Raw genomic sequence first — 24,200 nt, forward strand, 5'->3', positions numbered from 1 at the left:
CCACTTTGCCGTATGACCTCTAGGTGCGCCATCCGCCAATCATTGCCCCCCTGCCCATGCATGGCGCGCTCTCCGGCATCTCAGTGGGCCGCGGGCTACCGCCGAAGCACATTGTCAAGAATCGCCAGGCAATTTGGTTGGTCATTCGGATTCAGACGCGCGGGAGGATAAGGTGTGGGAGAAATAAGAGCCGGTGCGGTGACAAGTTGAAGGGGTGAGGGGGGAAAGAGGAAGTTGGGTGCATTCGTTCGCTTCGGCTCGCCATCAAACGATTCCAGAAGCTGCCGTGGAACTGGTCTTGCGCCAAGATTCGTGCAACCAGATCTGGCCGTCAAAAAGGCGTTCATTGAGAATATTTAAAATCTGACGTGAGATTTTTTATATTTTGAGAACTTCTATAATAGATCCATATCTTCTCGAGAGAGAAAAAAATGCACATGTGCTAGGCAGCTAGCCGGGAGCTGACCCTAGATAACGTCCTGCCGGAGAACTCGTCGCCCCCACCGAACTCCCCACGCGCAAAGCAGAGAGAGGAGAATCCCAAACCCCAGCGACGACCATGACTCCCCAAGCCCTCCTCCTCCTCCTCCTCGCCGCCGCCGTCGCCGTCGCCGTCGCCTCCGCGGCCCCGGCGAACGGCGCGGCCAACGACCTCCTCCCCAAGTACGGCCTCCCCAAGGGCCTCATCCCGGACTCGGTCAGCTCCTACACCTTCGACGAGGCCACGGGCGACTTCGAGATCCACCTCGCGGGCACCTGCTACGTCCGCTTCGGCGACCACCTCGTCTACTACGAGAAGACCCTCCGCGGCTGCCTCTCCAAGGGGAGGATCACCGGCCTCGCCGGCATCCAGGCCAAGAAGCCTTCCTCTGGGTCTCCGTCTCCGGCATCGTCGCGCACCCCGAGGAGGGCACCCTCGAGTTCCAGGTCGGCTTCGTCTCCGAGGAGCTCTCCGCCTCGCTCTTCGACCGGGTGCCCGTCTGCGGCGCCAGCGCCGGCGCGCAGCTCCGCGGCGTCGCCGGGGTCATCCAGGAGCTTGGCCTGCTCCCCGTAGCAGAGGTATGGGATTGAGATTCAGTCACTTTTTAGCGTTCCGCTGTTCAATTAGGCGCCTCGTTTCGCCATGAATTACATAGGGGGTCCAGACTTTGGAATCGGATCAGTATACTTGTTGTTTGATGCTGCTTGATATCATGATATGTGCACTTCGAACCCTGAATAGCCATTTATTCTGGCATAGATTGGGCGCTAGAATCTAAGATGTTTCGTTCTGAGCATTGCTTAGTTTTGTTCTGGAATTTTTAGGACGGTTGTGATTGGGGTGTGAGAACATTTAGTCGTAGTGGCACATACAATTTGGTGGTGTGGGGGCATGTCTTATTGTTTTGTTTTCATGATTGAGTGAAGCTGGTGTCAACCTCCTCTAATCAGTGATCATCTGGTGATTAAAATATATCGAGGATTTTTAGCGTGTATGAACAGTTTATGCTCTTTCCATATAATACTTCACCTACTGCCACCACACACCCAACAACTAATCTAGCAGCATGTCAACTTAGCTCACATCACTTCGTGCCACAACGTAACACCCGACCTGCATTGTAAGTTCCTAACCCGGAGTCATGTCTTACTAAAATGTGGTGCCTGTTGTCAAAATTAAAGGAGAGGGAACACCTTTGTTTTTTGGTGTTCAGGACTATAGTTGCCCTTGGCAGCAGCAATTTTGAAAGGGTTCATTTGTTAAGTAATGGTAAGAGAGAGAAGAGGGAACCTCTCGCTTTACTTAATCCCATTTAGAAAAACCTTATTTGTCCTTAATATGCACCACCTGAAGACAGAAGTACCCTGGTTTTGATATGTACCACTAAAAGATATTGGATTGCTTTAATAGCATCAACAGTTTGCAATCCTCTAAAACGTGACATTCTGTAATAGTCCGTTAATGGACTATCTTTTCTTTTTATTTTTGTTGAAAGTTTAGACTATCTGATTTCCCTCTTGAATTCAGAAGAAAAATGATCTACTGCATGCGGTAGATGTATTTTTTCTCCCTGGCAAATTGTGATGTTTGTCCCAGTCTTGTGTCTAATATCGGTTGAAGTCTAGTAACTGTGTCCTGTGCTGGGTGACGCTTGATAGCATATTAGACACAAGACTGGGACAAACATCACAATTTGCCAGGGAGAAAAAATACATCTACCGCATGCTGCCAGATGGCCACTAATGGAGCTGTTGATGGTCAACGACAGTGGATGTTGTTGACTCACTGCCTAATAGGGTCTCTAGCAAACAATATTGAGTATTGACACTATGTACTTAATTCACACAAAAAATTGTCATAGAATAAAATCAAATCTACTATGCACGTCTGACCAAATAACATTTCCGTTCACTACACCAACTGCCCCTTGATCTACAAGTGGCACACCCCATGTTTGCAAGACTGCAAGTCTCAAGAGGCGTGAACTAGAGGGTTAAGGTGTGTGGGAGGGAGGGTCAGCATGAAGAGCATATGCAACATGGATCATAACTTCATAAGGAGAAGAGGATTGGCAGATGATTGGGAATCCTGAGGTGGCCAGTGAGGCTTCCAGGGAATTTTGCGCAGAGATGCACTGCACATCGTTCCTTTTTGGCGAGAAGGTGGTGCAAACTGGCAAACGACAGTCCAGCTTGCAAAATGTAGCCGTACATCGCAATATCAATATGCCTGTGAATCTGTGATCCTGCGCACTGCTCAAGGGTGAAAGAAGAAGTTTGTAGCATCACAACCTGAGGGTTAAAGGACAATAGGAAACATATGGAAGAGATGCATAGTAAGATTGGTAACAGCTGAGAACAAATTGGTATATTGAAGAGAACTGTGAACTTTGGTGGTATTTAAGTGAACCAATGTGTTAGGATGGTACGTACAAAAAACAGAGAACTTTTGGTGTTATATATCCAATCTTGGTTTAAAGAACAGGAAATTAAAGAGATCAGATGACGGATGAGGGCTGGAGATAGTGCCATGATGGGAACATTGTAGTGAGGACTTTCTAGAGGTCTTCCTGTGCTACACTAATACTAGGACTGATTTACATATTAGATCTCCCACACTATGGTATTCTTTATCCTTTACGTACATCCTCTATGATTCTAAAAGCAAACCATGTACCTAATACTTATCCTTGTTACACCATTTGTGTCATCAATCTTCCTGGGAGGCTAGGACTGGGAGTATCATATCAGAAGCCACCTACACGAGCGAGATCTTTTGAATACGTCTTATCCTGTGTGGTGACCTTACTGACCTACTTTTTTAAATGTGATTTATGTTTTGAGAACTTTAAGTAGAGAACACTTAGGAAATTTAAAACCGCCAGAAAAGCAAGATTGTGAATATAGCGTTCTCTTGGGATGCATTCTTACTAAGTACAAATATGGATATACACTAGAGATATGAAAAGGGCATGTTGGCTACTTACATGCCCAAAAAGTTGTTAACTACTTAAGCGGAACATAGTTATTATTATTCGATGGAGTTGAACTACCAGTGGAACATAGTTACTATTATTATCATTTTAGTAATGATTATTGTTATGCCCTGTTATCTTTTTGGGGTTGGATCCCAGCATTGCAAATGACCTAGACATTTTCACCAGAAATTGTAAATTTCATGGTTGTGTACCACAGTATTAAAAAGAAAAGATTTACTAGAAGGAACCATATATAAGCTAAATCACTGAGGGCCTATATAAGCTAAATCATGTGTGCAAGTGGCTAAATAAGACTACAACTTCTGCTGCGACTTCTCGTCGAAATGCTCATCTAGTAGTATTACGCTAGATACATACCTATTGCTGAAACAAGTGCTCATTTGTTTTGGATATACCGACTCTTCTGTTTATCGAGTGCCGTGAGGCCTTTTGACATGTTGATTGTAATAGATGGATGCACTGTTGGTAGAATATGTAGGATGAAAGAGCGATCAATGTATTCACCTTCGTTGTAAAAGTCTGGATGCCATCATCGGTAGTCATTTACAGCTTTATAGTCAGCCAATATATTGTTTGTCCCATCTCCGAGGATCCAAACTTGAAACCAATGATTCTATGCCTCATATGTCAAACTCTACTCGGTGGTACGTATTTGAAGGTCCTTTTTCTTGTTACCTTTGCAGGCTTGAGCTTGGAGCTGGGCGTTCGTTCCACTTGCAGCAAATTCTCCTTGGATCCTGGGGTGGTGTTACACGAGTAATAATAATATGTCGGGAGCCTTATTTAGCTCAGGGAGAGAGGTTCTGCGGTGCTGTGCTGTTGATCTTTGTACTACGTGTATGTGGTCTGCTGTCTGGTTAGTGAACACGGATTCTCTGTAGAATTGTACATCCGTTTGCTGCGACTGGAACCTGTGTAAAAATGTACATGTGGTTTCGTGTGGTTTGTTTCATGGAGCAGTACTATTTTTTATATTAAAAAAACTCGTTCTACATTTGGTGCGTTTAAGCCGTTCTTTGTTTTCATTTTTTTGAGGGGTTGTTTTCGTTTTTCTGAGATGAGAGGATCATGCTAAGTAAAACAGGTGTAGCACAGGCCGTTTGGAAAACCCAACGAACGTCTCTGGGAATAACGACGTGGCATTCCTTTACTGCGTCAAATTGACGCACAAAGGCATGGGCCGGCCCAATTAGCTTCTGTTTCTTTTTTATCTATGAAAATCGTACTTAAATTTCAAAAATGTCCACGTTCTTTAAAGATATTTAGACTTCTCTAAATGTTCACAAATTTTAAAATTTTGGAATTAAAGAAGTGTTCATAAATTTTATAAAATGTTGATTTCTTAAAATATGCGGAATTTTCAAAAAAAAATAACGAAAGCATTCAGCAAAGTGTTCACATTTTTTCCCAAAAATGTTTTATCTAAAAAAATTCACTTTTTTTGGAAAAACGACCAAAAACTAGAAAAAAACGAAGAAGTAAAAAAAACACTAGCAGTCAGAATGGACATGCTCGCTCTAGCAGCTTACCCTGAAATGGACGGCCCAGCCATGGTCGCCCGTGTGCGTCACCCTTACTATTTGACGCAAAGAAACTATGTTTGCTCGATGGTTAGGAAATTTTATTATGGCAACGTATCATGTGAAAACGGTTGTTCAGTGAAAATCTGAAAACTTTACCTCCTAGCCATCAGATCTAAAATGGACGGATTACGTGAGAGGTGGAATTCCCCTTAGCCACTTAAACGTCTTTCACCAAAAAAAACCTCACATGTCTTAATCTACCTGTACGACTTCATCCCCTACCGATCTAATTTCTGATAAAACAAATCACCGCCAACCTCGCCGGAGACCAGACGCCCGCGACCAACACTTTCTGCGAGCGTGCCGGGGTGGGACCAATGGCTGTGGCTACAGCTTCAACATGAGACAGCCAACGCGCGGAGCTGATTTGGACTTTGCAAATGGTAGGAAAGTGGGATTGGACCAATATTGCTCGGATTGCAGATGATACTTTGTTTGGAATCCATCCTAGGCAGTCAGCCTTTTCCAATCAGAGCCCTTGAGAAACTTCTTACTATCAATTTCAGTTTTAGTACAATTAGTGGCTGCGAGCTCCTGAGGAAAGGACGCATGTCAGTTGAAAGGAAATATCGCCTCTCTTGTTATCTCGGTGATTTGTTTTACGAGGGATTAGATCAGACAGGAGGTAGGGGATGAAGTCATACAAGCAGATTAAGGCATGTGAGAGGGGTTTCTGTAAAAAGCATTTAAGTGGCCAAGGGGAATCCCACCTCTCACGTAATCCTTTCATTTTAGATCTAATGCTTATGAGGTAAAGTTTCCAGATTTTCAACTGTTTTCACTTGATACATTGCCTTTTATTATTGGGGATGCAAAAACGGGAAGAGAAAGGCTGCATGGGTCTAGAAGAGTTGACGATGCCAAAGTACATGGGGCTCTCCGCTTTCGTGATATCTACTCCCTCCGTTTCAAATTACTCGTTGTGGTTTTAGTTCAAATTTGAATTAATACCACGATGAGTAATTGGAACGGAGGGAGTAGTTGTTCAACTTGGCCATATTGGCAAAACAAGGGTGGCTAATTTTTGCAGGATCCATCAAGGCGATCTACTTCCCATTAGTGGATGTGCTTGATTCTGAGCTTGGGAGCCATCCCTCACAAGTATGTCGTGTTGTTCATGCAGGTTTGGCAATGCTTAAACAAGGTCTGATATGTCGTATTGGAGATGGCGAGACCACTAATATATGGAATCAAAATTGGTTGCCAAGGGATTATATGATGCGGACACTATACCCGATATCTTCTGATCCGTCGGAGTTGGTGTCGGCACTCATCGATGGCCCTTCAGGGAGATGGAATCACGAAGCAGTTAATGAACATCTTTGCCCCATGGATGCGGAGACCATTCTTACCATTCTGCCGAGTTCTAGGACAATGGGAGACTGATAGGCATGGCACTATGAGCGCTCGGGCAATTTTTCAATGAGATCAACCTATCGCCTTCTTGTTGACACAAAGCGAAGACGGGAATATCAGTTGAAGGGTCGCTTGAATATTTCTGATACTAGGGAATCACAAAATCAGTGGTTAAAACTCCAAAAAGCAAAAGACCCAAAGAAGGTCAGAAGTTTTGCATTGTGACTAGCAAAGAACTCAATTCCGACCGGAGTCACATTGATTGCGAGGCATATTGCTAACTCAGATGTTTGTTCCATATTCATAGGGATACAATCAAATGACAAAAGCTCCTCAATACAAAGAGGGCCCTGCCCAAGCCATACAGCTGTAGTACTCTCTGTACGACTATACATAATCAAACGATCTGTTACCCTGTTCTGATCTTGCTTAATTTTCGAAGGAATAAACTCTCTTTCACCCATAAGATGACGAATCTCAGCAACTAAGTGACCATATGCCGAACGGGAAAGACTTTCCCCTGTCAAAGCCAAAAGAGCCTGTGAGGAATCGGATTGAACGATGATATGAAGATTACAGTGCTGAATTGCAAATGCCATTCCTTGCATGATTGCATGTAATTCCTCCTCCAATGCATCATTGCAGTTGAAGATACACTGGTAGGCGATGATAGGAAGATTACAGTGCTGAATTGCTAATGAGATTCCTTGCATGATTGCATGTCATTCCGCCTCCAATGCATCATTGCAGTTGAAGATACACCGGTAGGCTGCAAAGATGACAGTACCATCGTATCTTCTTAGTATCATACCCGCTGCCGTTGATCCATCCGAAGATGAGAACGACCCATCGACCGATAACGCGGCTTGGCCATCCGCCGGTCGCGGCCATGGCATCCACACCGCCTATCCGAGTGGCCTGGCCGGATCTTCGCAATGCATTGGCATCTTCCCCTTGATGATCTCCTCTGTAGAGTGCCTCCTAGCCAAGTGTAGCGAGTGCATATAACTTTGAAGGTAATCGGCCGTTATCGCCAGATTCGGTACATCTTTACGATGCACCATGTCCGACCTCAATGTCCAAATCATCCAGATTAACATTATGGTGCAATCCCGCATTTCATCATTGCAATTCATCAGACTATCCAGAAGCCACTCATTACATGTATCTCGAAGCAATTGATGATCAGGTAGGTGGCACACAAATTATCACACCATAAAACGGTGGTCGTCGCAAGGATCCTCCCAGTTCCCTAAGAACATATTGCACCTGAGTAGCTTCAGTTGCGTCACTTGCCAGTGCCTTTTACTCTGTCTTGGTGCTAGATAGTGACACTGCGGGCTGTTTTCGAGCGCTCCATGAAATCAGGAATTAAAGATGAATAGATTGAAAACTTTTCAAATAAATGGTTTACTAGAACAACAACCAAGGGGCCGGGGGAAGAAATGAAAAAACTTGGGTGCTTCTGGGCAATGCGGCCGTTGCTTCCGGTCTCCTCCATCCATCCAAACTAGATCGAAAACGCGCCTTGGCGCGAGGGTGCCGGTCACAGCGCTATGGCCAAGTAGTGAATGCTCAATTTGGTAGGAAATCAAGTTTAGCGTACATATTTAAATAGGATATAACAAAATATGAGGAAGAAGAAACATTCACATGTAATTGGAGCAAATCACCGTTAAGTTCAACATCGTCATGAAACTATAAGGCAACATACGGTTTTGGGTGTTGCAAAAATTATCATTTAGCTCACACAAATTTAGAAGCATCAAGGTTTCAAGGCTTTGCTGGATTAGAAAGATTACATGCTTTCTTTTATCAGATATTTTTCATTCAAAACAATCATCGATGATCCAAAACCTATAAATAACATCCAGGTTCTTCGCCCATGCACATGATTGCATATCAAAATATTTTCTGTCAAGCGATGATCAGTGATTTTTTTTACATAATAGGAATTAATAAACAATGAACTAAACCTGCTTGAATGCTAAGATGTCTCTAACACCAACAGGTTAGAAAAGGATAATGTAATCATTTTTAAACACATCATGATGGCTCCATGTCCAGATAAATCTTTGTGGCAGCAACAATACAGTAGAGGCAATAGAAAATAAAATAAAAAGGTTGTTCCTCCGTTGATGTTCGTCATGGTTCCGAGGAACATTTCCATCCTGAGAAAAAACATCACAAATGAACATTGTTAGCAATGGAACATAAATGTATTGAATACAGGATGAGGCTTAGGATGACCAGTTGACTGGAAAAAATTCATTGTGTCATTGAGTCATTCATATATGGAGGAAACATTGGTTGTTTATTTTGAAAAATGTATCGAAAGTAAATAGAGAATCGCTCAAGAAGTCTGAGCCGTTGCCTAAAGTGTTGTGTCAAGAAAATGACTAACCGATACTACATATGTTGAAAGCAAGAGCCAAAAGACGGTGGTCAAAATTGAATTAGATCGGGATCGTGCCTTGGCGCGAGGGTGCCGGTCAAAACATTTGTATGCACACAATAAGCCACTTAACAATATATGAACATAGAAAGCATATTTCGCGATAGGTTTAGCACTAAATATCTTAGGCATAGAAGATACGACAGCACATAATAACTTGCAGAGGATCCACAACTCAGAATAGATAACTAAAGTCTTAGGCGTAACTTAGTTTGTTGGAGCTACTTTTATGCATGCAAAATGTTGTTACTCCTAACAAATTTCAATAAATTTGAATTTAAACATTTAAAAAATTAACTAAGCGTATGATGGTGTTGATATAATAAAGGCAAATGCTAAACCTACGGGTAAATTACAAAAAGCCCACAGATCTTCTCCCACTACATCGTGATCACGCCTTGGCGCGAGGGTCCCGGTCCCAACGACATGGCCAAGCGGGTAAAGATCAGATGCTATGATGCGTTAGTAGAAAGGATAAAAGTACACAACTCTTCCCGCCTCCCTTGCTCTTCCATAATTTCAAATCGACCTCTTTTTTGTCCCTCCCAAGCCACGGCACACACAGATGCTGATCTGTATGTCGAGGTGCATAAAATGGATCAGAACACACACACACACATAGAGAGAGAAACTGAAAAGATAGAACATTCACTTAGTTAGATGGATCAAAGGTTAGAACAATTTGAATTTGAAAGCAGAAAATTATCCAAGTACTGCATTGAAAGGCAGGGAAACTGATACTTCAAATCATTGACAGAGTTTTGTTAGTCATATTTTAAATAAGGTCACATTAGTTCGGTTAAATACACCTCTGTTGTTACAGCTCTGTAAGTTTGGGCCTGAATACACCTCTGTTGACCACTATGTGAAACTTCAGTCACAAAATTAAATTTAAAACGTTCTAAAGTGAAGAAAAGAGGAATTGTTGCTTTTAGATCATGGGAAGAAACATATCCTGGTTTACTGTTCAATAAATAATATAGACGGAAAATTTAGAACCAATTTCTGTATTCAAACTATGGATATCTTAAAAGCACCTTGGTGCGTGTGTGTATGTCACAAAATTTGAAGATGTTTCAAGGACAGGCAAATTTGACTACGTTCTGATAGTCCAGATTCCAAAGTACCGTTCGTGCAGCCGTTTAGTGAAGATATACCTTGATCATTTGCTGGGAACCTCCGGACACAAGGAATACTTTAGTATTATTGGCTTTTCATGTCTTAATGAAATCAGCGTTGAGAAATCCTGCAGATACAAACAGATAAATATGTCAATGAACCAGGAAAATGAACAATGCATATCCAACACAAAAAATACATCTATTGCAGTGCTGAATAAATTATTAACAAATACCACCTTGGAATTATTCTGTAGACATAGATTTTAGGAAATCTCTAATTAACACACGAGGCAAATAAGTCAAAAGGGTTATGTTGTGGTTGGAGGGCACGTAACGGCCTAAAGGTTAAGACTATAGTGGTATAGGCAGTTAGTATTTTAATGCCTCACTTGGTGTTATTAAAATGATCTTAGACTATGTGGTGGTACTATTCTGAAATCGTGTTTTTACTGTGGCACCAAATCAATTTTTCATATACTCAGCTACTATTTTTCGTATTAGCTTAAAAAGAGAAGCCGAGTAAAACCAGTCAAGCATTCCTAAGAGCATTATTCTATGTTCAGTAGCACATATCTAACCATTCCAATACAAGAACAACAGAGCTGGGGAATCTCAGAAGATTCAATATAGGAATGCAAAAGTGGCAGCTAAATAGTGATTAACTTATGAAATTAACTTGAGGCTGAGACTTGTAAAAGGTCACCTGGGTGGCCTTTTCTCTAAACGGTCCTCAACTTGGGACAGAGATGGCTTGCTTAAAGAGATCCAGGCAGCAAGAGCCTCTTCAAATGGAACGGTCCCTATCATCGCCCTGAGAATAATAAGGCCAAGATTAGTTTTTCGGAAGATATTATATGCTAAACAACTAACATAGTCCAGAAACTATGACAATTACTTTGTCGTCCACTCGGCAACCGCCTGCCAGCCCCACATAAATCAGCAAGCTCATCACTACCCTCATACAAGCATACAGTGCTATCCACATCGAAGCACACCGCATTGGCACTGTGCCATGTCTCAAGAATCTCTGGGCATAAGTGTTGGAAATATGCCCTAGAGGCAATAATAAATTGGTTATTATTATATTTTCTTGTTCATGATAATCATTTATTATCCATGCTAGAATTGTATTGATAGGAAACTCAGATACATGTGTGGATACATAGACAACACCATGTCCCTAGTAAGCCTCTAGTTGACTAGCTCGTTGATCAATAGATGGTTACGGTTTCCTGACCATGGACATTGGATGTCGTTGATAATGGGATCACATCATTAGGAGAATGATGTGATGGACAAGACCCAATCCTAAGCATAACACAAGATCGTGTAGTTAGTCTGCTAAAGCTTTTCTAATGTCAAGTATCATTTCCTTAGACCATGAGATTGTGCAACTTCCGGATACCGTAGGAATGCTTTGGGTGTGCCAAACATCACAACGTAACTGGGTGGCTATAAAGGCACACTACGGGTATCTCCAAAAGTGTCTGTTGGGTTGGCACGAATCGAGACTGGGATTTGTCACTCCGTGTGACAGAGAGGTATCTCTGGGCCCACTCGGTAGGACATCATCATAATGAGCTCAATGTGACCAAAGAGTTGATCATGGGATGATGTGTTACGGAACGAGTAAAAGTGATTTGCTGGTAATGAGATTGAACGAGGTATTGGGATACCGACGATCGAATCTCGGGCAAGTAACGTACCGATTGACAAAGGGAATTATATACAGGATTGATTGAATCCCCGACATCTTGGTTCATCCAATGAGATCATCGTGGAACATGTGGGAGCCAACATGGGTATCCAGATCCCGCTGTTGGTTATTGGCCAGAGAGCTGTCTCAGTCATGTCTGCATGATTCCCGAACCCATAGGGTCTACACACTTAAGGTTCGGTGACGCTAGAGTTGTTATGGGAATTAGTGTGTAGTTACCGAATGTTGTTCGGAGTCCCGGATGAGATCCCGGATGTCACGAGGAGTTCCGGAATGGTCCGGAGGTAAAGATTTATATATGGTAAGTCCTATTTTGGCCACCGGAAAATGTTCAGGATTTTTCGGTATTGTATGGGGAAGGTTCTAGAAGGTTCCGGAGTGGGGCCCACCTACATGGGGGGACCCACATGAACGTGGGTAGTGGGGGCAAGGCCCCACACCCCTGGTCAAGGCGCACCAAGATCCCCTCTTAGAAGGAATAAGATCATATCCCGAAGGGATAAGATCAAGATCCCTAAAAAGGGGGATAACAATCGGTGGGGAAGGGAAATGATGGGATTTCTTTTCCCCACCTTTTCCAACGCCCCAATGGACTTGGAGGGAAAGAAACCAGCCCCCTCCACCCCTATATATAGTGGGGAGGCGCATGGGAGCCGCACCCCTTCCCCTGACGCAGCCCTCTCCCTCCCCAACACCTCCTCCTCCTCCGTAGTGCTTGGTAAAGCCCTGCCGGAGAACTGCAAGCTCCACCACCATGCCGTCGTGCTGCTGGAGCTCTCCCTCAACTTCTCCTCTCCCCTTGCTGGATCAAGAAGGAGGAGACGTCCCCGGGCTGTACGTGTGTTGAATGCGGAGGCGCCGTTGTTCGGCGCTTAGATCGGAATCAACCGCGATCTGAATCGCTACGAGTACGACTCCTTCATCCGCGTTCTTGTAACGCTTCCGCATCACGATCTTCAAGGGTATGAAGATGCACTCTCCTCTCTCTCGTTACTAGTCTCTCCATAGATTGATCTTGGTGATGCGTAGAAAATTTTTAAATTCTGCAATAATCCCTAACAGTGGCATCATGAGTTAGGTCTATGCGTAGTTTCTATGCACGAGTAGAACACAAGTTTTTGTGGGCGTCGATTTTGTCAATTTACTTGTCGTTACTAGTCTTATCTTGATTCGGCGGCATTGTGGGATGAAGCGGCCCGGACCGACCTTACACGTATGCTTACGTGAGACAGGTTCCACCGACTGACATGCACTAGTTGCATAAGGTGGCTAGCGGGTGTCTGTCTCTCCCACTTTAGTCGGATCAGATTCGATGAAAAGGGTCCTTATGAAGGGTAAATAGAAATTGGCATATCACATTGTGGTTTTGGCGTAGGTAAGAAACATTCTTGCTAGAAACCTATAGCAGCCACGTAAAAACTTGCAACAACAATTAGAGGACGTCTAACTTGTTCTTGCAGCATATGTTGTGTGATGTGATATGGCCAAAAGGATGTGATGAATGATATATGTGATGTATGAGATTGATCATGTTCTTGTAATAGGAATCACGACTTGCATGTCGATGAGTATGACAACCGGCAGCAGCCATAGGAGCTGTCTTAATTTGTTATATGACCCGCGTGTCAATGAAAACGCCATGTAATTACTTTACTTTATTGCTAACCGTTAGCCATAGTAGTAGAAGTAATAGTTGGCGAGACAACTTCATGAAGACACGATGATGGAGATCATGGTGCCATGCCGGTGACGATGATGATCATGGTGCCCCGAAGATGGAGATCAAAAGGAGAAAAATGATATTGGCCATATCATGTCACTATTTAATTGCATGTGATGTTTATCATGTTTTTACATCTTATTTTCTTAGAACGACGGTAGCATAAATAAGATGATCCCTCATAAAATTTCAAGAAAGTGTTCCCCCCTAACTGTGCACCATTGCAAAAGTTCGTTGTTTCGAAGCACCACGTGATGATCGGGTGTGATAGATTCTAACGTTCGCATACAACAGGTGTAAGCCAGATTTACACATGCAAAACACTTAGGTTGACTTGACGAGCCTAGCATGTACAGAAATGGCCTCGGAACACAGGAGACCGAAAGGTCGAACACGAGTCATATAGTGGATACGATCAACATGAAGATGTTCACCGATGATGACTAGTCCATCTCACGTGATAATCGGACACGGCCTAGTTGACTCGGATCATGTATCACTTAGATGACTAGAGGGATGTCTATCTGAGTGGGAGTTCATTAAATAATTTGATTAGATGAACTTAATTATCATGAACATAGTCAAAAGGTCTTTGCAAATTATGTTGTAGCTCACGCTTTGGTTCTACCGTTTTAGATTTGTTCCTAGAGAAATTTAGTTGAGAGTTGACAGTAGCAATTATGCGGACTAGGTCCGTAAACTGAGGATTGTCCTCATTGCTGCGCAGAAGGATTATGTCCTTAATGCACCGCTTAGTGTGCTGAACCTCGAGCGTCGGTTCTGGATGTTGCGAACATCTGACATACACGTTTTGATGACTACATGATAGTTCAGTGCGTAATGCTAAATGGTTTAGAATTGAGGCACCAAAGACATTTTTGAAACATCGCAGAACATATGAGATGTTCCAAGGACTGAAATTGGGATTTCAGGCTAGTGCCCACGTCAAGAGGTATGAGACCTCTGACAAGTTTCTTAAGCCTGCAAACTAAGGAGAAAAGCTCAATCGTTGAGCATATGCTCAGATTGTATGAGTACTACAATGCTTGAATCGAGTGGGAGTTAATCTTCTAGATGAGATAGTGATGGTTCTCCAAAGTCACTGCCACCAAGCTACTAGAGCTTCGTGATGAACTATAACATATCAGGGATAGATATGATGATCCTTGAGCTATTCGCGACACCGCAAAAGTAGAAATCAAATAGGAGCATCAATTGTTGATGGTTAGTAAAACCATTAGTTTCAAGAAGGGCAAGGGCAAGAAAGGGATACTTCATCAGTTGCTGCTCTAGTGAAGAAACCCAAGGTTGAACCCAAACCCGAGACTAAGTGCTTCTGAAATGAGGGGAACGGTCACTGAAGCAGAACTACCCTAGATACTTGGTAGATGAGAAGGCTGGCAAGGCCGATAGAAGTATATTGGATATACATTATAATGTGTACTTTACTAGTACTCCTAGTAGCACCAGGGTATTAAATACCAGTTCGGTTGCTAAGTGGTAGTAACTCGAAATAAAAAGCTACGGAATAAACGGAGACTAGCTGAAGGTGAGATGATGATATGTGTTGGAAGTGTTTCCAAGGTTGATGTGATCAAGCATCCCATGCTCCCTCTACCATCGAGATTGGTGTTAAACCTAAATAACTGTTATTTGGTGTTTGCGTTGAGCATAGACATGATTGGATTATGTTTATCGCAATATGGTTATTCATTTAAGGAGAATAATGGTTACTCTGTTTATTTGAATAATACCTTCAATGGTCTTGCACCTAAAATGAATGGTTCATTGAATCTCGATCGTAGTGATACACATGTTCATGCCAAAAGATATAAGATAGTAATGATAGTACCACATACTTGTGGCACTGCCATTTGAGACATATTTGTTGGGGATATTACTATCAGTTATGACCCGCCCAGGAGGGGCCGGGTCAGCCCCAATGACAGGTCACACAAGAAGCCCAGTAAACATTCAAGATTGTAGTTTATTAAGTCTTATAGAAGGCCCAAAGGCCTGAAGGCGGTTTAAGGCCTGATATTGTGAACCGCCATATGTAAGGAAAGACTTGTAAAGAAAGGCATGTAAAGGAAGTCCCCGAGCCGGACTCGATTATGAGCCGGCCGGGACTCTGTAGGCCACCAGGCGTCAACCCATGTATATAATGGGGCGACTCGGTGGCGGTTTAGGGCAAGAAAACAACGAGTCGATAACCAAGCCGGCGAGTTGAGCCTCTTGGAGATCAAAACCCTAGAAATACCAATCCCAACTAGACGTAGGCTTTTACCTTCATCGTAAGGGGCCGAACTAGTATAAAACTCTCTCGTGTCCTTTGTCCCGATTAACCCCTTTAAGCTTCCTAGTGCGATGGCCCTACGACTAAGTCCTTGCTCTAGGACATCTAGCATGACAATTCCACGACAGTTGGCGCCCACCGTGGGGCCAGCGCACGGTGGATTTGAGTTCTTGAAGGGCAACTTCGAAGGGATCAAGGGATATGCTGTGGGCCGGATGACCAAGAGTCATCGCGGCAAGCTCTACATCGATGGCGAAGGCTGGGGCCCCGAGGCCGGCTCAATTGAGTACGGGTATCGGGTCCCCTTCGGCGGAATTCACGTCTTCATCGGGCGGATCGGTGAGTCAGGCCCTGAACCGGACGTCCACACCAACCTCATCGAAACGGCTCGGTGCACAAGGACCACCCGTGTTCAATCTGTCGTGAAGCATGCCTTCGTAGGCTGCGTCCACGGCGGTGAATACTCTGAAGGATCGGTGGAGGGCGGTGAGACGGCCATCTGTTCTGACACTGCATCATCAACGGGCGAGACGGACTCTTTGTACCAGCTGCAGGACGGCATGCTCGGGGGCTGTTCCGATGGCAGCAGTATTCCGGACCCTCTTGAGCCGCCGAATTGGGCCGGAGTCTTCATGGCAGGGTCACATCCCGGGCAGAACTCTACAGCAGCGGCAGCAACAGGTACCGGGTCGGCTGTAGCCGGGTTAGGAGACCCCGCGCACCCCCCCGACTCAGATTCTAATGGACCTCATGGATAAACTGACGACTTTGTTGACCGCCGTGGTAGAGCCGGCAGATAAAGCCTAGCATGACGCAGAGGTGGCACGCGTACGTGAAGAGATGGTGCAAGCTAAGGAAAATCTAGCCGCAAAGGAAGTCAGGATGGCGGCAGAGCGGGCGGCTTTGGATGTTCGTGCTCAACAGCTTCAAGCGGAGACCTTCCGGCTCTCAGTGGATCTTAACGCATCAAACGAGGTCATGAGGAGGAGACATCAGAAAACTCAGTCACGTCTACCTCTGACGCTTGATCCTAGGAACCAATTCCATACACCCGGGGCTGGGGAAGCAACCCACCGGAGGCAAACCGGATCACGACACCCGGCGCACCAGTTCAGCCGCGTGCCATGGAACCACCTCGTATAATTACCACTCCACCTCATTATGTGCCAACACCACCGGGTCACTTCTCCAACCCTTTGGAAAACCTCATCGCAGCATCGGCCCGTTTGGTAGCTCTTCCGATGGAAGGTGACTCACCAGCGGCAATTGAAACACGGAGGGTAAGAGAACTTCTTCAAACAGCTCTGGCGCAGCAGGATGCATACTCCTACAATCGAGACAGGATCCATTCAACTCCTCGCCCAAGCCGGAGCCCGAGTTATAGTAGGCATATGGAATCCGCAGATATGTCAAGCAATGCTCAACGCCACAACCGGCCATACAGGCATGAGCCGGTGCGGGCTGGAGCCCTTAACTTGGCGGATCAGGAGAGGATTCGTCAAGAGGCGGAACGAGTAGCTCAAATGGCAGCAGATCAGGCGGCTCATCAAACTTTTCCAGCTTATCCAGCAACCTTGGTCAGGGCAGGAGTGGCCACAAGAACCGGAGGCGTTCCTTGCTTGGTACCGGCCATATGTAATGAGAGTTTGCCAAAGGACTTTAAGGGGCCTCGTAAGGTGCCTAATTACACAGCTGACTTACAACCTGGGGCTTGGATTGAGAGTTAGAGATGGCTATGGAGTTATTGGAGGTCAGTGATGCTGCAATGGCCAAGTATTTCACTATGATGTTAGATGGAATAGCTCGTACTTGGTTGAAGGGATTGCCACCCAATTCTATCGGCTCATGGGCGGAGTTGAAGGCCCGGTTCATCCAGAACTTTAAGGACACGTGTAAGCAGCCTATGTCGATTGTGGACCTGACCAATTGCAAGCAAGAGGATGGTGAATCCACAACCCATTGGGTGCGCCGGGTCAAGGAGATAATACATTCATCTAATAAGATGGATGCTGGCTCAGCAGTCTTGATGTTGGAGAAAAATTGCCGTTTTGAACCTCTGAAGCAGAAGCTGGGGCGGCTCAAGCGTGACTATAATGCCATGGGAACGTTGATGGCGGCTCTCGTCAAGTATGCTGATGCTGATACCACCAAGGACCCGGTGTCTAACGAAGAGAAGGCAACGAAGGGAAAGAAGAACGGCAACGGCAAGGGTCACCAGCATGACCCGGCAAATCAGGGAGGTAATAAACATAAGGCTGATGAGTTTGTTGCTAACACCAATGCACAAGGCGGTAATCAACGACGCAAGGGCAGACATCCCCCTCGGTCGGGCGAGTCAGGTCCCACCCTTGAGCAGTTATTGAATGAACCTTGTCCAAAGCACGACACCCAGGAGAAGCCAGCCACCCACCTGTGGAAAGATTGTACGATCATGAAGGTGTTTAAAAATTCAAACGCGTTTGATGGAGATCACGGCCCAAGTGGCGGTTCAGGAGGAGGCGGCTTTTACGGCCCGGGCGCCGGTTCAGGTGGAGGAGGATTTCACGGTCAGGGCCATCCTGGTAACCAAGGAGGATATAATCAACAACCTGGCCAAGGTAATCAGCAACAACCATCCGGTTATCAGAGCAACCCAAAACAGCTGAGTAGTGGGTAATACCATGTATTCACCACTAGTTTATGTAAGAGGGACCAGAAGCTTCACAAGAGGGCCGTCAATGCCGTTGAGCCGGCGAATCCACATTATCTATGTTGATCAGAGCAGCCTATTGTATGGAGCAGAGAGGATCACCCGCCCCAGGTTGATAATCCGGGTCACTTGGCCTTGGTAGTGGCACCTCAGGTTGGTGGATACAAATTTACTAAGGTACTCATGGATGGAGGCAGCAACATCAATATCCTCTAATATGAGACATTTCGCCGGATGGGGTTGACTGATAAAAATCTTAAACAATCCAACACTGTTTTTCACGGTGTGGTACCTGGTAAATCGGCATACCTAGTGGGTAAGATTGAGCTGGAAGTAGCCTTTGAGGATGAGTATGACTCCAAAGCAGAAAAATTAACCTTTGAGGTGGCTAAAATCAAAAGCCCATATCATGCTCTGTTTGGGCGGCCGGCTTATGCCAAGTTCATGGCTCGGTCGTGTTATGTGTATTTACAGCTCAAGATGCCGGGTCATAAGGGCACCATTACAGTACATGGGAGACAAAAGATAGCCTTGGAGTGTGAAGAAGGTGATGCCGCCTATGCTGAATCCGTTTGCGCAACAGAGGAGTTAAAGTTTTATAAGGATCATGTTGACCTGGCAGACATGACGTCATTAAAGAAACCAACAACAGAGCATGAGCCGGTGTTGAAATTCAAATCAGCTAATGACACCAAGATGGTTGACTTTGTGCCTGGCGACTCATCCAAGCAGTTCATCATCAATGCAAACTTGGATCTGAAATAGGAAAGCGCGCTCATCAAGTTCATCCGTGAGAACCGGGACATCTTTGCATGGAAACCTTCAGACATGTCGGGTGTCCCGAGGGAACTCGCTGAGCACACTCTTAATATTGATCCAACGTTCAACCTGTCAGACAGTTTCTCCGACTGTTCAATGAAGAAAGGCGCAAGGCCATTGGAGAAGAGGTGGCCCGGCTCCTGGCGGCCGGTTTCATTGTAGAAGTCTTTCACCCAGAGTGGTTAGCTAACCCAGTGCTTGTACTAAAAAAGAATGGCACCTGGCATATGTGTGTAGATTACACCGATCTGAACAAGGCTTGTCCGGCTGATCCTTTTGCTCTCCCCCATATTGATCAGATCATTGATGCTACGGAGGGTTGCGCACGTTTGAGTTTCTTGGATGCTTATTCCAATTATCATCAGATTAAGATGGCGGTCAAGGATGAGGAGAAGACAACTTTTATTACTTCTTTTGGAGCTTTCTGCTATGTGTCTATGCCTTTTGGGCTTAAGAGTGCCTAGACGACTTACCAACGGTGTGTGCAAAATTGTCTTCACGATCAAATTGGGCGTAATGTTCATGCTTATGTTGATGATATAGTGGTAAAATCCAGGAAAGAGGAAACCTTGGTCACAGATCTAAAAGAGACTTTTGATAATCTCTAGGTCTACAAAATGATGCTTAACCCGGCCAAGTGTGTCTTCGGAGTCCCAGCCGGCAAGCTCTTGGGTTTTTGGTATCTAACCGAGGTATTGAGGCTAACCCGAAGAAAATCAAGGCAATTACATCCCTGACCAAACCAACATGCATCAATGACGTTCAACGACTGGTGGGCCGTGTTGCTGCTTTGAGCCGGTTCATAAGCCGGTTAGGGGAGAAGGCAATGCCTCTGTATCAGATGATGAAGAAAATAGATGATTTCGTTTGGAGCGAGGCTGCGAACTCTGCTTTTGAAGATCTGAAGACACAGCTTGCTGAGCCGCCGGTCCTGGCTGCTCCAATTGAGAAAGAGCCGCTGCTGTTATACGTGGCCGCCAACTCACGAGCTGTTAGTGTGGCTATTGTGGTGGAGCGCAAGGAGGCTGGCAAAGAGCATCCAGTTCAACGGCCGGTTTATTACGTCAGTGAGGTGCTAATTGAATCCAAGCAACGATATCCACATTGGCAGAAGCTCGTATATGGGGTGTTCATGGCAAGCCGGAAGCATAAGCATTATTTTCAGGGACATCCAATCACCATGGTTAGCTCTGCTCCTTTGGGAGACATCATTCAAAACAGAGAAGCCACTGGGCGAGTCGCCAAGTGGGCAACTGAGCTTGGATCTCATGGGTTGAAGTATGTGCCACGTACTGCGATCAAATCTCAAGCACTGGTTGATTTCATTAATGACTGGACAGAGATGCAGATGCCAAAAGAGAAGCCAGACAACACGTATTGGACTATTCATTTTGATGGGTCCAAACAGTTGGAAGGCTCGGGGGCTGGAGTTGTGTTAACCTCTCCGCGAGGTGACAAATTTTGTTATGTGTTACGGTTGATGTTTCCTTGCACTAACAACGCAGCAGAGTATGAAGCCTTGCTCCATGGTCTTCGAGTGGAAAAAGAGATGAGTTTGAGCCGGGTCAGATGTCTTGGCGACTCAGATCTAGTGGCTCAACATGTATCTGGCAAGTGGGATTCCAAGGACCCTCTCATGGCAGCTTATCGCCGGGAGGTTGATGCCGTTGCAGGGCATTTTAAAGGTTATCAGGTGGAGCACATTGATCGTCGAAAGAATGAAGCGGCTGATGCCTTAAGCCGATTGGGGTCTCGGCGTAAGCCGGTACCATCTAACACCTTTTTGGATGTTTTGCATAACCCCTCTGTCAAGTTTCCCATAGAAGAAGATTTAGTTGTTCCTGACCCGGAGGCGTAGTTGGTAGCGGCTCTTCATGTCATCCCAGATTGGACAACACCGTTCTTGGCTTACATGACCCAGGGAGAGTTGCCAGCGGATGAGACCCTGGCTCGACAGATAACCCGGCGGTCTAAATCAATGACGATTTCGGATGGAGAGTTATACCATCGCAGTGTTTCCGGAACGTTTCAGTGGTGTGTTTCCCCTGAAGAAAGTCAAGAAATCCTTCGTGAGATCCATGAAGGCGATTGTGGTCATCACGCCGGGTCAAAACCTTTGGTGGCCAAGGCTTTTCGTCACGGTTTTTACTGGTTGACGGCTCACGCTGATGCAGAAGATCTCGTCAGTAGATATGATGGATGTCAAAAGTTTGCACGACGAGCGCATGTGCCGGCTCAAGAGCTCCGGATGATTCCAATCAGTTGGCCATTTGCGGTCTTTGGGCTTGACATGGTGGGACCTTTCAAAAGGTCTAAGGATAAAAAGACACATCTCTTGGTGGCAGTTGATAAATTCACCAAGTGGGTTGAGGCGGAGCCTGTGAGTAAGTGTGACGCGGCCATGGCGGTTTAGTTCATGAAAAAGTTGATCTTCTATTTTGGTTTTCCACACAACATTATCACTGAAAATGGCACTAATCTGTCCCAAGGGGCTATGGAGGAGTTTTGTCAACGAGAGCACATCCGGCTTGATGTTTCTTCTATAGCTCATCCTCAGTCCAATGGTCAAGCTGAGAGAGCCAATCAGGAAATTTTGAAAGGGCTCAAACCCCGGCTTATGGTTCCTTTACAACGAACGTTGGGTTGTTGGGTAGAGGAATTACCCTCGGTGTTGTGGAGTATCAACACCACACCTAAGATGTCTACAGGTTACACACCTTTTTCATGATTTATGGAGCAGAAGCAGTGTTGCCTAGTGACATCCGTCATGACTCGCCCCGTGTGGCAGCTTATGTTGAAGCTAATAATGAACAAGCCAGACATGATGCACTTGACTTGTTGGATGAAGAAAGAGACTTAGCAGCGGCCCGGTCAGCAATTTATCAACAGGACCTGCGCTGTTATCACAGCCGCCGGGTTAAGTCCAAGACTTTTCAGGAAGGCAACTTGGTGCTCTGACTCATCCAGGATCTGTCAGATGCACACAAGTTATCCCCACCTTGGGAAGGACCTTTTGTGGTCAGTAATAACTTAAACAATGGGTCATACTACCTCATTGACGTTCGAGAGCACCAAGCACGTAAGTCGGAGGAAGAGACCCGCCGGCCATGGAACATTGCTCAACTTCGGCCATACTACACCTGAGCCACCGGCTCTCATCATGTACATACTTTAACATTGTGTATACCATGATAAGCAATAAAGTAAGACCATCGGTCTCTTTTCTTTTCAAAGATTATGTATCTTTGTTATTTCTTATTTTCAAATGACTATTAAGGAGCTGATCATATTTGAATCAAGTTTAACCTTTTTGGTCCAGCTTATGATCATATTCGAATCTAGCTACAATCTCATGGTCACTTGGGGGCTTCCTGTTCAAACATAGGTCGTATTCAAACCAAAGAGAACACAGCTGTCGTAACCCTCTTGATCGGCTCAAGGCCAAACTCACTTGGGGGCTTCCTGATCGTATTCGAATCATAGCTTAACTCCTTTTGGGTCCGACTTGGATCATATTCAAATCAGGGTCGTTAAAAACCTCTCAAGGTCATTTGGGGGCTTCATGTTCAAACATAGGTCGTATTCGAACCAAAGAGAACATAGCTGTCGGTACCCTCTTGATCGGCGCAATGCCAAAGCCACTGGGGGCTATATGGTCGTATTCAAACCTTAGCTTAACCCATTTGGTCTGGTTTACTGATCGTATTCGAATCAGAAACCCCCAGCCTTTTGAATACAAGGTTAAATTATACTTATTATCTGTTGTTTGCCTCTTAGTCTTTTGTTGTCTCAATATTACAAATAGTTAGCCGGGTCTTCTTCACCGGCTTGACTATTTGACAACACAGCTACCAAGGTACCATGATCATTAAGTATTCAAAAAGCATTGACTTCTCATGAAGATTGAATTATCAAATTCATCACCCGGGTTATTCAAACCGGCGGTCTAAGGATCAAAAGGTACAAGGTATGGTTATTACTTATAAACAATTACCTGCTGCATTAACTAAAAGAATTAGTCTCAGCCCTTGTCCTTTATTTATATCTGTCTCTGGTTCCTATTATGGTAAACATATTGGCTATAAACTGGGTGTTTTAACCCGTTTGGTTCTAAGCCGCCAAGCCAGTCTTTTCTTTGTATCTACAGGAATAGAGTTCAAACGTTGCAGAAACAAACATTAAATACGATGCATACATTGGCATCAGGAAACACAGACTCACATAGAAGTGTTTTATGCGCGATGGCATAAGCAAAGCATACAGTGTTTTAACAGCTAATCTATTACAAGGCTTTATACGCCCACGAAGATGATCATTGTTCCTCTCTCGCCGGTTCACCACCTTCTGTTGGCTGGAAGTTGGGTTTTGACCAATAAAAACCATTCACGGCGACAAACTCGGCTTCGTCGTCGATCAGGCCGACCGGGTCAACTTCTGGGGCAAATGTGTCTTCTCTTACCGGTGGGATCAAATCTGTTACCTTGTACGAGGGAGTGGCCATCTTCTTATTTTCACTATCAAAACCCGGCTGGTATTTGTCAACATTGGTATCATCTCCAAGGGTAGTTGCCTGAGGCCGGACTCCGCGCACGCAAGCCATGAAGTCATCCTGATCAAAGGGAGATCCGTCTTCCTTCACAGTGGGATAGCCCCTGGCCACGTCCGCCGGGTCTAGATCTGGCACCCAAGCCTTGGAGCGGCTCAGGGCAGTCAAAGCTCCCGCTCGCGCGCAGGAGCGTTTCACTTCTTGAAACCTGGCAGGCAGGATTGACAGTTTCTTCAGGACGTCGCTGAGCCGGTTGGGTCCTTGATTAGCAGGAGAGATGGCGGCAAGAGCCCGATGTGCGCCAATATACAGTTGTTCTACCAAGGTATACACTGCCTTCAGTTTAATCAACGGGTCTTGGCTCAGATTTTTGCTTCGCGGGCCTGCACAAATTTTATACGTAAAGTCAGATGGCGGCT

General features: G+C 45.1%; 1 pseudogene; it reads left to right on the top strand.

Moving 5' to 3' along the window:
• Positions 1–452: 452 nt before the first annotated feature.
• LOC125550299 lies at positions 453–4,473 on the top strand (annotated as a pseudogene).
• The last annotated feature ends 19,727 nt before the right edge of the window (positions 4,474–24,200 follow it).

Source organism: Triticum urartu, chromosome 4, assembly GCF_003073215.2.
Source record: "Triticum urartu cultivar G1812 chromosome 4, Tu2.1, whole genome shotgun sequence".
In the NCBI taxonomy this organism is placed as follows: Eukaryota; Viridiplantae; Streptophyta; class Magnoliopsida; order Poales; family Poaceae; genus Triticum; species Triticum urartu.